Here is a 15,298-nt window from a genome sequence, read left to right as displayed (position 1 = left end):
TACCTACAGTAAAAAGTATTGCAGAGGATAAAGTTGGATATTGAAAATATGGTTCATTACATCTCTGTCTGTTTCCATAGTCACCAATTAAAGTTTAAATCTGCTAAATCATCTTACATTTAAAACAGATAGCAAAACAATAACAAGCAATAGCAAAACAAAATCTTCATCACAATTTTTTTGCACATGTGCATACAGTAATTGATTCGTAATTCACCCATAGAGTGAGCGACACAGAGTATATAAAGGCCCATTGTTTTATTTGTATTACTGAACAATATGAGTGATATGATAGGGTAGATCCTCAACAAGGACCTCTGAGGACAGAAGACAATCTGGAGCGTAGTGGCCCTCTTGAAGAGTAGTGTGATGGGTCAGATCTGCAGTGAAGAGAGTCAGCGTATTACAAATGTATTAATTTAAGATTTTAAAAGAAAATGAGAAAAGGTCATTCCTGAAGAAACTTTCTGAACTCAGCTACCTAAAAGTAATTTCATGGTACAGGTTGAAGAAGTTTGTCGCAGTTATCACTTAGAGATGCTTTCAAAAAAGAGCAACTTGCTCACATACATACTTTGCATCCTCAGGGGCATATTTTAGGACTTTACGGACAGCCCACAACACACCAACCTCCTGAGTTTTCTGGCTTGTCTTGACACTTACTGCAAGAACAAAAAGAGAAGAAAATAAATGATCGATTGGCATAATGTGGGCATGCAGGACACAACAGAACAGTAATGCACAGTAAAATATCTTTAACAGTCAGAATCTATTAAAAAGGTCTGATTGTCTATGTCAACTGTTCACATTTCCTTACCAACTACAAACAAATGCACAGGCATGTTTGCTCCTCCTATGTCCCTTCATTATTGAAGTGGGACATAATTTCATTAAATCATCAATCTGAAACATTTTATGAGGATATCAAAATCCTCATCACACAGAGAGCTACAACAGGTAAACATTTAAACGTACCATATCCATGGAGGATTAGTCAAATAGCTGATGTTTAGCTAGCTAAAGTTGGCCAGCTAAGTTAGCTAGTAAGCAAATATTTGCTTGAAGTTCTTCTCCTCAACAAACCACCACTTTATTTACAAAAGTAAAACAAGAATGCTACCACTTAGCAGTCAAATATTTTAGCGTTTTTTTGTGTACATTTTTTTTAATACACATTTGTATTCCACAAAAACAACACATAGTTAAAATTATTAGAGCATTTGTTATGAAAGAGCACATGTCATCACGGCTCGGTCCCAACTCAGCTGGAGCTGCATGGCAAATTGTCCAGGAACACAAGGAAAGCACAAATGACAATGCCCCATGACTAGTCAACTCTTCCCCCTCTTGTTACAGTATTCAGAGGACTGACTAATGTTTTATGTCCATGTTTGGTCTCTATCTGACACTTGTTCACTGAAGATAACTGTGATAGCTTTATGGATGTATTGTTATCTGAAACTTGTTCACTGAGGATAACTCTGATAGGATAACCCTGATAGGATAACTCTGATAGGATAACTCTGTTAGGATAATCCTGATAGAATAACTCTGATAGGATAACTCTGATGGGATAACCCTGGTAGGATAACTCTGATAGGATAACCCTGATAGGATAACTCTGACGGCTTTATGGATGTATTGTTATCTGAAACTTGTTCACTGAGGATAACTCTGATAGGATAACCCTGATAGGATAACCCTGATAGGATAACCCCCGATAGGATAACCCTGATAGGATAACCCCGATAGGAAAACTCTGATAGGATAACCCTGATAGGATAACCCCGATAGGAAAACTCTGATAGGATAACCCTGATAGGATAACTCTGATAGGATAACCCTGATAGGGTTATGGATGCATTGCGTCTATGGTTACTTGTATCTGAACAGGTGAACTCTGAACTTTTATTTAACCTTTATTTAACTAGGCAAGTCAGTTAACAACAAATTCTTATTTACAATGATGTCCTATCAAAAGGCCTCCTGCTGGGACAGGGGCAGGGATTCAAAATAAAAAAGAAATTAAATAAAGAATATAGGACAAAACACACATCAAGACAAGAGAGTCAACACAACACTACATAAAGAGACACCTAAGACAACAACATAGCATGGCAGCAACACATGACAACACAGCATGGTAGCAACACAACATGACAACAACATGGTAGCGACACAACATGGCAGCAGCAGAAAACATGGTACAAACATTATCGGGCACAGACAACAGCACAAAGGGCAAGAAGGTAGAGACAACAATACATCACGCAGAGCAGCCACAACTGTCAGTAAGTGTCCATGATTGTGTCTTTGAATGAAAAGATTGAGATAAAACTGTCCAGTTTGAGTGTTTGTTGCAGTTCTATGCAATGGAGTTGATTGTCTTCTCAGGAATTCTGTCTTATTTACATTGGTGCAAAAGATGAAGAACATACGCACATCTAGGTACTTTCCGCAGGTGCTGGAGTTGTAGGCAAACTCATGGAAAACAGAAAGGAAAACGCTGCACACTGCCACTCATGCTAACAGGTGATTTATTATATATTCTAATTTCCTAGGCATTTTTTTGTTCATGCTTTGTCTTATAAGTTAACCTTATGATCCATATGACTAGAATTATGCTTTGTTAATGTCAGTATAAAGCTTTATGCTTTGTATGTGAACCCATTCAGTTTACAAAGCAATTAAATACACCTGTATTTAGAATTCCATTATCAGAAATTGTTTCAATGCCTATTACTGTAACTCAACCAGTGTTCTATTACTGTAACCATAGTGTTATATTACTGTAACTCAACCAGTGTTCTATTACTGTAACTATATTGTTCTATTACTGTAACTATAGTGTTCTATTACTGTAACTATAGTGTTCTATTACTGTAACTATAGTGTTCTATTACTGTAACCATAGTGTTCTATTACTGTAACCATAGTGTTCTATTACTGTAACTCAACCATAGTGTTCTATTACTGTAACTATAGTGTTCTATTACTGTAACTATAGTGTTCTATTACTGTAACTATAGTGTTCTATTACTGTAACTATATTGTTCTATTACTGTAAATCAACCAGTGTTCTATTACTGTAAATCAACCAGTGTTCTATTACTGTAACTCAACCAGTGTTCTATTACTGTAACTATAGTGTTCTATTACTGTAACTATAGTGTTCTATTACTGTAACCATAGTGTTCTATTACTGTAACTCAACCATAGTGTTCTATTACTGTAACTATAGTGTTCTATTACTGTAACTATATTGTTCTATTACTGTAACTATAGTGTTCTATTACTGTAACTATATTGTTCTATTACTGTAACTATATTGTTCTATTACTGTAACCATAGTGTTCTATTACTGTAACCATAGTGTTCTATTACTGTAACCATAGTGTTCTATTACTGTACCTCAACCAGTGTTCTATTACTGTAACCATAGTGTTCTATTACTGTACCTCAACCAAAGTGTTCTATTACTGTAACCATAGTGTTCTATTACTGTAACCATAGTGTTCTATTACTGTAACCATAGTGTTCTATTACTGTACCTCAACCATAGTGTTCTATTACTGTAACCATAGTGTTCTATTACTGTAACCATAGTGTTCTATTACTGTACCTCAACCATAGTGTTCTATGACTGTAACCATAGTGTTCTATTACTGTAACCATAGTGTTCTATTACTGTAACCATAGTGTTCTATTACTGTAACCATAGTGTTCTATTACTGTAACTATAGTGTTCTATTACTGTAACCATAGTGTTCTATTACTGTAACCATAGTGTTCTATTACTGTACCTCAACCATAGTGTTCTATGACTGTAACCATAGTGTTCTAATACTGTAACCATAGTGTTCTATTACTGTAACCATAGTGTTCTATTACTGTAACCATAGTGTTCTATTACTGTAACTATAGTGTTCTATTACTGTAACCATAGTGTTCTATTACTGTAACCATAGTGTTCTATTACTGTACCTCAACCATAGTGTTCTATGACTGTAACCATAGTGTTCTATTACTGTAACCATAGTGTTCTATTACTGTAACCATAGTGTTCTATTACTGTAACCATAGTGTTCTATTACTGTACCTCAACCATAGTGTTCTATGACTGTAACCATAGTGTTCTATTACTGTAACCATAGTGTTCTATGACTGTAACCATAGTGTTCTATTACTGTAACCATAGTGTTCTATTACTGTAACCATAGTGTTCTATTACTGTAACCATAGTGTTCTATTACTGTAACTCAACCATAGTGTTCTATTACTGTAACTCAACCATAGTGTTCTATTACTGTAACCATAGTGTTCTATTACTGTAACTCAACCATAGTGTTCTATTACTGTAACTCAACAATAGTGTTCTATTACTGTAACTCAGCTATAGTGTTCTATTACTGTAACTCAACTATAGTGTTCTATTACTGTAACTCAGCTATAGTGATCTATTACTGTAACTCAACCAGTGTTCTATTACTGTAACTATAGTGTTCTATTACTGTAACTATAGTGTTCTATTACTGTAACCATAGTGTTCTATTACTGTAACCATAGTGTTCTATTACTGTAACTATAGTGTTCTATTACTGTAACCATAGTGTTCTATTACTAACTCAACCATAGTGTTCTATTACTGTAACTCAACCATAGTGTTCTATTACTGTAACTCAACCATAGTGTTCTATTACTGTAACTATAGTGTTCTATTACTGTAACTATAGTGTTCTATTACTGTAACTATAGTGTTCTATTACTGTAACTATAGTGTTCTATTACTGTAACTATAGTGTTCTATTACTGTAACTATAGTGTTCTATTACTGTTCTCAACCATAGTGTTCTATTACTGTAACCATAGTGTTCTATTACTGTAACTCAACCAGTGTTCTATTACTGTAACTCAACCATAGTTTTCTATTACTGTAACTCAACCATAGTTTTCTATTACTGTAACTCAAATAGTGTTCTATTACGGTAACTCAACCAGTGTTCTATTACTGTAACTCAAATAGTGTTCTATTACTGTAACTATAGTGTTCTATTACTGTAACTCAACCAGTGTTCTGTTACTTTAACCATAGTGTTCTATTACTTTAACCATAGTGTTCTATTACTTTAACCATAGTGTTCTATTACTGTAACCATAGTGTTCTATTACTGTAACTCAACCAGTGTTCTATTACTGTAACTCAAATAGTGTTCTATTACTGTAACTCAACCAGTGTTCTATTACTGTAACTATAGTGTTCTATTACTGTAACTCAACCAGTGTTCTATTACTGTAACTATAGTGTTCTATTACTTTAACCATAGTGTTCTATTACTTTAACCATAGTGTTCTATTACTGTAACCATAGTGTTCTATTACTGTAACTCAACCAGTGTTCTATTACTGTAACTATAGTGTTCTATTACTTTAACCATAGTGTTCTATTACTTTAACCATAGTGTTCTATTACTGTAACTCAACCAGTGTTCTATTACTGTAACCATAGTGTTCTATTACTGTAACCATAGTGTTCTATTACTGTAACTATAGTGTTCTATTACTGTAACCATAGTGTTCTATTACTGTAACCATAGTGTTCTATTACTGTACCTCAACCATAGTGTTCTGTGACTGTAACCATAGTGTTCTATTACTGTAACCATAGTGTTCTATTACTGTAACCATAGTGTTCTATTACTGTAACCATAGTGTTCTATTACTGTAACTATAGTGTTCTATTACTGTAACCATAGTGTTCTATTACTGTACCTCAACCATAGTGTTCTATTACTGTAACCATAGTGTTCTATTACTGTAACTCAACCATAGTGTTCTATTACTGTAACTCAACCATAGTGTTCTATTACTGTAACTATAGTGTTCTATTACTGTAACTCAACCATAGTGTTCTATTACTGTAACCATAGTGTTCTATTACTGTAACTCAACCATAGTGTTCTATTACTGTAACTATAGTGTTCTATTACTGTAACTATAGTGTTCTATTACTGTAACTATAGTGTTCTATTACTGTAACTATAGTGTTCTATTACTGTAACTATAGTGTTCTATTACTGTTCTCAACCATAGTGTTCTATTACTGTAACCATAGTGTTCTATTACTGTAACTCAACCAGTGTTCTATTACTGTAACTCAACCATAGTTTTCTATTACTGTAACTCAACCATCGTTTTCTATTACTGTAACTCAAATAGTGTTCTATTACTGTAACTCAACCAGTGTTCTATTACTGTAACTCAAATAGTGTTCTATTACTGTAACTATAGTGTTCTATTACTGTAACTCAACCAGTGTTCTATTACTTTAACCATAGTGTTCTATTACTTTAACCATAGTGTTCTATTACTTTAACCATAGTGTTCTATTACTGTAACCATAGTGTTCTATTACTGTAACTCAACCAGTGTTCTATTACTGTAACTCAAATAGTGTTCTATTACTGTAACTCAACCAGTGTTCTATTACTGTAACTATAGTGTTCTATTACTGTAACTCAACCAGTGTTCTATTACTGTAACTATAGTGTTCTATTACTTTAACCATAGTGTTCTATTACTTTAACCATAGTGTTCTATTACTGTAACTATAGTGTTCTATTACTGTAACTATAGTGTTCTATTACTGTAACTATAGTGTTCTATTACTGTTCTCAACCATAGTGTTCTATTACTGTAACCATAGTGTTCTATTACTGTAACTCAACCAGTGTTCTATTACTGTAACTCAACCATAGTTTTCTATTACTGTAACTCAACCATCGTTTTCTATTACTGTAACTCAAATAGTGTTCTATTACTGTAACTCAACCAGTGTTCTATTACTGTAACTCAAATAGTGTTCTATTACTGTAACTATAGTGTTCTATTACTGTAACTCAACCAGTGTTCTATTACTTTAACCATAGTGTTCTATTACTTTAACCATAGTGTTCTATTACTTTAACCATAGTGTTCTATTACTGTAACCATAGTGTTCTATTACTGTAACTCAACCAGTGTTCTATTACTGTAACTCAAATAGTGTTCTATTACTGTAACTCAACCAGTGTTCTATTACTGTAACTATAGTGTTCTATTACTGTAACTCAACCAGTGTTCTATTACTGTAACTATAGTGTTCTATTACTTTAACCATAGTGTTCTATTACTTTAACCATAGTGTTCTATTACTGTAACCATAGTGTTCTATTACTGTAACTCAACCAGTGTTCTATTACTGTAACTATAGTGTTCTATTACTTTAACCATAGTGTTCTATTACTGTAACTCAACCAGTGTTCTATTACTGTAACTATAGTGTTCTATTACTTTAACCATAGTGTTCTATTACTTTAACCATAGTGTTCTATTACTTTAACCATAGTGTTCTATTACTGTAACTCAACCAGTGTTCTATTACTGTAACCATAGTGTTCTATTACTGTAACCATAGTGTTCTATTACTGTAACTATAGTGTTCTATTACTGTAACCATAGTGTCCTATTACTGTAACCATAGTGTTCTATTACTGTAACCATAGTGTTCTATTACTGTAACTCAACCAGTGTTCTATTACTGTAACTCAAATAGTGTTCTATTACTGTAACTCAACCAGTGTTCTATTACTGTAACTATAGTGTTCTATTACTTTAACCATAGTGTTCTATTACTTTAACCATAGTGTTCTATTACTGTAACCATAGTGTTCTATTACTGTAACTCAACCAGTGTTCTATTACTGTAACTATAGTGTTCTATTACTTTAACCATAGTGTTCTATTACTTTAACCATAGTGTTCTATTACTGTAACTCAACCAGTGTTCTATTACTGTAACCATAGTGTTCTATTACTGTAACCATAGTGTTCTATTACTGTAACTATAGTGTTCTATTACTGTAACCATAGTGTTCTATTACTGTAACCATAGTGTTCTATTACTGTACCTCAACCATAGTGTTCTATGACTGTAACCATAGTGTTCTATTACTGTAACCATAGTGTTCTATTACTGTAACCATAGTGTTCTATTACTGTAACCATAGTGTTCTATTACTGTAACTATAGTGTTCTATTACTGTAACCATAGTGTTCTATTACTGTACCTCAACCATAGTGTTCTATTACTGTAACCATAGTGTTCTATTACTGTAACTCAACCATAGTGTTCTATTACTGTAACTCAACCATAGTGTTCTATTACTGTAACCATAGTGTTCTATTACTGTAACTCAACCATAGTGTTCTATTACTGTAACTCAACCATAGTGTTCTATTACTGTAACTATAGTGTTCTATTACTGTAACTCAACCATAGTGTTCTATTACTGTAACCATAGTGTTCTATTACTGTAACTCAACCATAGTGTTCTATTACTGTAACTATAGTGTTCTATTACTGTAACTATAGTGTTCTATTACTGTAACTATAGTGTTCTATTACTGTAACTATAGTGTTCTATTACTGTAACTATAGTGTTCTATTACTGTAACTATAGTGTTCTATTACTGTTCTCAACCATAGTGTTCTATTACTGTAACCATAGTGTTCTATTACTGTAACTCAACCAGTGTTCTATTACTGTAACTCAACCATAGTTTTCTATTACTGTAACTCAACCATCGTTTTCTATTACTGTAACTCAAATAGTGTTCTATTACTGTAACTCAACCAGTGTTCTATTACTGTAACTCAAATAGTGTTCTATTACTGTAACTATAGTGTTCTATTACTGTAACTCAACCAGTGTTCTATTACTTTAACCATAGTGTTCTATTACTTTAACCATAGTGTTCTATTACTTTAACCATAGTGTTCTATTACTGTAACCATAGTGTTCTATTACTGTAACTCAACCAGTGTTCTATTACTGTAACTCAAATAGTGTTCTATTACTGTAACTCAACCAGTGTTCTATTACTGTAACTATAGTGTTCTATTACTGTAACTCAACCAGTGTTCTATTACTGTAACTATAGTGTTCTATTACTTTAACCATAGTGTTCTATTACTGTAACTCAACCAGTGTTCTATTACTGTAACTATAGTGTTCTATTACTTTAACCATAGTGTTCTATTACTTTAACCATAGTGTTCTATTACTTTAACCATAGTGTTCTATTACTGTAACTCAACCAGTGTTCTATTACTGTAACCATAGTGTTCTATTACTGTAACCATAGTGTTCTATTACTGTAACTATAGTGTTCTATTACTGTAACCATAGTGTTCTATTACTGTAACCATAGTGTTCTATTACTGTAATTATAGTGTTCTATTACTGTAACTCAACCATAGTGTTCTATTACTGTAACTCAACCAGTGTTCTATTACTGTAACTATAGTGTTCTATTACTGTAACTCAACCATAGTGTTCTATTACTGTAACTATAGTGTTCTATTACTGTAACTATAGTGTTCTATTACTGTAACCATAGTGTTCTATTACTGTAACCATAGTGTTCTATTACTGTAACCATAGTGTTCTATTACTGTAACCATAGTGTTCTATTACTGTACCTCAACCATAGTGTTCTATGACTGTAACCATAGTGTTCTATTACTGTAACCATAGTGTTCTATTACTGTAACCATAGTGTTCTATTACTGTAACCATAGTGTTCTATTACTGTAACTATAGTGTTCTATTACTGTAACCATAGTGTTCTATTACTGTAACCATAGTGTTCTATTACTGTACCTCAACCATAGTGTTCTATGACTGTAACCATAGTGTTCTATTACTGTAACCATAGTGTTCTATTACTGTAACCATAGTGTTCTATTACTGTAACCATAGTGTTCTATTACTGTACCTCAACCATAGTGTTCTATGACTGTAACCATAGTGTTCTATTACTGTAACCATAGTGTTCTATTACTGTAACCATAGTGTTCTATGACTGTAACCATAGTGTTCTATTACTGTAACCATAGTGTTCTATTACTGTAACCATAGTGTTCTATTACTGTAACCATAGTGTTCTATTACTGTAACTCAACCATAGTGTTCTATTACTGTAACTCAACCATAGTGTTCTATTACTGTAACCATAGTGTTCTATTACTGTAACTCAACCATAGTGTTCTATTACTGTAACTCAACCATAGTGTTCTATTACTGTAACTATAGTGTTCTATTACTGTTCTCAACCATAGTGTTCTATTACTGTAACCATAGTGTTCTATTACTGTAACTCAACCAGTGTTCTATTACTGTAACTCAACCATAGTTTTCTATTACTGTAACTCAACCATCGTTTTCTATTACTGTAACTCAAATAGTGTTCTATTACTGTAACTCAACCAGTGTTCTATTACTGTAACTCAAATAGTGTTCTATTACTGTAACTATAGTGTTCTATTACTGTAACTCAACCAGTGTTCTATTACTTTAACCATAGTGTTCTATTACTTTAACCATAGTGTTCTATTACTTTAACCATAGTGTTCTATTACTGTAACCATAGTGTTCTATTACTGTAACTCAACCAGTGTTCTATTACTGTAACTCAAATAGTGTTCTATTACTGTAACTCAACCAGTGTTCTATTACTGTAACTATAGTGTTCTATTACTGTAACTCAACCAGTGTTCTATTACTGTAACTATAGTGTTCTATTACTTTAACCATAGTGTTCTATTACTGTAACTCAACCAGTGTTCTATTACTGTAACTATAGTGTTCTATTACTTTAACCATAGTGTTCTATTACTTTAACCATAGTGTTCTATTACTTTAACCATAGTGTTCTATTACTGTAACTCAACCAGTGTTCTATTACTGTAACCATAGTGTTCTATTACTGTAACCATAGTGTTCTATTACTGTAACTATAGTGTTCTATTACTGTAACCATAGTGTTCTATTACTGTAACCATAGTGTTCTATTACTGTAATTATAGTGTTCTATTACTGTAACTCAACCATAGTGTTCTATTACTGTAACTCAACCAGTGTTCTATTACTGTAACTATAGTGTTCTATTACTGTTAACTCAACCATAGTGTTCTATTACTGTAACTATAGTGTTCTATTACTGTAACTATAGTGTTCTATTACTGTAACCATAGTGTTCTATTACTGTAACCATAGTGTTCTATTACTGTAACCATAGTGTTCTATTACTGTAACCATAGTGTTCTATTACTGTACCTCACCATAGTGTTCTATGACTGTAACCATAGTGTTCTATTACTGTAACCATAGTGTTCTATTACTGTAACCATAGTGTTCTATTACTGTAACCATAGTGTTCTATTACTGTAACTATAGTGTTCTATTACTGTAACCATAGTGTTCTATTACTGTAACCATAGTGTTCTATTACTGTACCTCAACCATAGTGTTCTATGACTGTAACCATAGTGTTCTATTACTGTAACCATAGTGTTCTATTACTGTAACCATAGTGTTCTATTACTGTAACCATAGTGTTCTATTACTGTACCTCAACCATAGTGTTCTATGACTGTAACCATAGTGTTCTATTACTGTAACCATAGTGTTCTATTACTGTAACCATAGTGTTCTATGACTGTAACCATAGTGTTCTATTACTGTAACCATAGTGTTCTATTACTGTAACCATAGTGTTCTATTACTGTAACCATAGTGTTCTATTACTGTAACTCAACCATAGTGTTCTATTACTGTAACTCAACCATAGTGTTCTATTACTGTAACCATAGTGTTCTATTACTGTAACTCAACCATAGTGTTCTATTACTGTAACTCAACCATAGTGTTCTATTACTGTAACCATAGTGTTCTATTACTGTAACTCAGCTATAGTGTTCTATTACTGTAACTCAACTATAGTGTTCTATTACTGTAACTCAGCTATAGTGTTCTATTACTGTAACTCAACCAGTGTTCTATTACTGTAACTATAGTGTTCTATTACTGTAACTATAGTGTTCTATTACTGTAACCATAGTGTTCTATTACTGTAACCATAGTGTTCTATTACTGTAACTATAGTGTTCTATTACTGTAACCATAGTGTTCTATTACTAACTCAACCAGTGTTCTATTACTGTAACTCAACCATAGTGTTCTATTACTGTAACTCAACCATAGTGTTCTATTACTGTAACTATAGTGTTCTATTACTGTAACTATAGTGTTCTATTACTGTAACTATAGTGTTCTATTACTGTAACTATAGTGTTCTATTACTGTAACTATAGTGTTCTATTACTTTAACCATAGTGTTCTATTACTTTAACCATAGTGTTCTATTACTGTAACCATAGTGTTCTATTACTGTAACTCAACCAGTGTTCTATTACTGTAACTATAGTGTTCTATTACTTTAACCATAGTGTTCTATTACTGTAACTCAACCAGTGTTCTATTACTGTAACTATAGTGTTCTATTACTTTAACCATAGTGTTCTATTACTTTAACCATAGTGTTCTATTACTTTAACCATAGTGTTCTATTACTGTAACTCAACCAGTGTTCTATTACTGTAACCATAGTGTTCTATACTGTAACCATAGTGTTCTATTACTGTAACTATAGTGTTCTATTACTGTAACCATAGTGTCCTATTACTGTAACCATAGTGTTCTATTACTGTAACCATAGTGTTCTATTACTGTAACTCAACCAGTGTTCTATTACTGTAACTCAATAGTGTTCTATTACTGTAACTCAACCAGTGTTCTAATACTGTAACTATAGTGTTCTATTACTTTAACCATAGTGTTCTATTACTTTAACCATAGTGTTCTATTACTGTAACCATAGTGTTCTATTACTGTAACTCACCAGTGTTCTATTACTGTAACTATAGTGTTCTATTACTTTAACCATAGTGTTCTATTACTTTAACCATAGTGTTCTATTACTGTAACTCAACCAGTGTTCTATTACTGTAACCATAGTGTTCTATTACTGTAACCATAGTGTTCTATTACTGTAACTATAGTGTTCTATTACTGTAACCATAGTGTTCTATTACTGTAACCATAGTGTTCTATTACTGTACCTCAACCATAGTGTTCTATGACTGTAACCATAGTGTTCTATTACTGTAACCATAGTGTTCTATTACTGTAACCATAGTGTTCTATTACTGTAACCATAGTGTTCTATTACTGTAACTATAGTGTTCTATTACTGTAACCATAGTGTTCTATTACTGTACCTCAACCATAGTGTTCTATTACTGTAACCATAGTGTTCTATTACTGTAACTCAACCATAGTGTTCTATTACTGTAACTCAACCATAGTGTTCTATTACTGTAACCATAGTGTTCTATTACTGTAACTCAACCATAGTGTTCTATTACTGTAACTCAACCATAGTGTTCTATTACTGTAACTATAGTGTTCTATTACTGTAACTCAACCATAGTGTTCTATTACTGTAACCATAGTGTTCTATTACTGTAACTCAACCATAGTGTTCTATTACTGTAACTATAGTGTTCTATTACTGTAACTATAGTGTTCTATTACTGTAACTATAGTGTTCTATTACTGTAACTATAGTGTTCTATTACTGTAACTATAGTGTTCTATTACTGTTCTCAACCATAGTGTTCTATTACTGTAACCATAGTGTTCTATTACTGTAACTCAACCAGTGTTCTATTACTGTAACTCAACCATAGTTTTCTATTACTGTAACTCAACCATCGTTTTCTATTACTGTAACTCAAATAGTGTTCTATTACTGTAACTCAACCAGTGTTCTATTACTGTAACTCAAATAGTGTTCTATTACTGTAACTATAGTGTTCTATTACTGTAACTCAACCAGTGTTCTATTACTTTAACCATAGTGTTCTATTACTTTAACCATAGTGTTCTATTACTTTAAACCATAGTGTTCTATTACTGTAACCATAGTGTTCTATTACTGTAACTCAACCAGTGTTCTATTACTGTAACTCAAATAGTGTTCTATTACTGTAACTCAACCAGTGTTCTATTACTGTAACTATAGTGTTCTATTACTGTAACTCAACCAGTGTTCTATTACTGTAACTATAGTGTTCTATTACTTTAACCATAGTGTTCTATTACTGTAACTATAGTGTTCTATTACTGTAACCATAGTGTTCTATTACTGTAACCATAGTGTTCTATTACTGTAATTATAGTGTTCTATTACTGTAACTCAACCATAGTGTTCTATTACTGTAACTCAACCAGTGTTCTATTACTGTAACTATAGTGTTCTATTACTGTAACTCAACCATAGTGTTCTATTACTGTAACTATAGTGTTCTATTACTGTAACTATAGTGTTCTATTACTGTAACCATAGTGTTCTATTACTGTAACCATAGTGTTCTATTACTGTAACCATAGTGTTCTATTACTGTAACCATAGTGTTCTATTACTGTACCTCAACCATAGTGTTCTATGACTGTAACCATAGTGTTCTATTACTGTAACCATAGTGTTCTATTACTGTAACCATAGTGTTCTATTACTGTAACCATAGTGTTCTATTACTGTAACTATAGTGTTCTATTACTGTAACCATAGTGTTCTATTACTGTAACCATAGTGTTCTATTACTGTACCTCAACCATAGTGTTCTATGACTGTAACCATAGTGTTCTATTACTGTAACCATAGTGTTCTATTACTGTAACCATAGTGTTCTATTACTGTAACCATAGTGTTCTATTACTGTACCTCAACCATAGTGTTCTATGACTGTAACCATAGTGTTCTATTACTGTAACCATAGTGTTCTATTACTGTAACCATAGTGTTCTATGACTGTAACCATAGTGTTCTATTACTGTAACCATAGTGTTCTATTACTGTAACCATAGTGTTCTATTACTGTAACCATAGTGTTCTATTACTGTAACTCAACCATAGTGTTCTATTACTGTAACTCAACCATAGTGTTCTATTACTGTAACCATAGTGTTCTATTACTGTAACTCAACCATAGTGTTCTATTACTGTAACTCAACCATAGTGTTCTATTACTGTAACCATAGTGTTCTATTACTGTAACTCAGCTATAGTGTTCTATTACTGTAACTCAACTATAGTGTTCTATTACTGTAACTCAGCTATAGTGTTCTATTACTGTAACTCAACCAGTGTTCTATTACTGTAACTATAGTGTTCTATTACTGTAACTATAGTGTTCTATTACTGTAACCATAGTGTTCTATTACTGTAACCATAGTGTTCTATTACTGTAACTATAGTGTTCTATTACTGTAACCATAGTGTTCTATTACTAACTCAACCAGTGTTCTATTACTGTAACTCAACCATAGTGTTCTATTACTGTAACTCAACCATA

The 15,298-nt window shown here is 32.5% G+C and overlaps 1 long non-coding RNA gene across 3 annotated transcripts in view; it reads right to left on the bottom strand.

Moving 5' to 3' along the window:
• Window positions 1-243: 243 nt before the first annotated feature.
• LOC109903238 (uncharacterized) overlaps window positions 244-15,298 on the bottom strand; it is a 41,461-nt gene continuing 26,406 nt past the window's right edge. For all 3 annotated transcript variants that reach the window (XR_002256988.2, XR_002256989.2, XR_002256990.2), the window contains exons 2-3: window positions 575-662; window positions 244-380 (exon numbers count right to left, since the gene is read on the bottom strand). This is a non-coding gene — a long non-coding RNA (uncharacterized LOC109903238). The remainder of the gene's footprint in view (window positions 381-574; window positions 663-15,298) is intronic.

Source organism: Oncorhynchus kisutch, linkage group LG14, assembly GCF_002021735.2.
Source record: "Oncorhynchus kisutch isolate 150728-3 linkage group LG14, Okis_V2, whole genome shotgun sequence".
In the NCBI taxonomy this organism is placed as follows: domain Eukaryota; kingdom Metazoa; phylum Chordata; class Actinopteri; order Salmoniformes; family Salmonidae; genus Oncorhynchus; species Oncorhynchus kisutch.
Note: the sequence above shows the minus strand (reverse complement) of the source record. Positions and strands in the feature narration are given on the sequence as shown.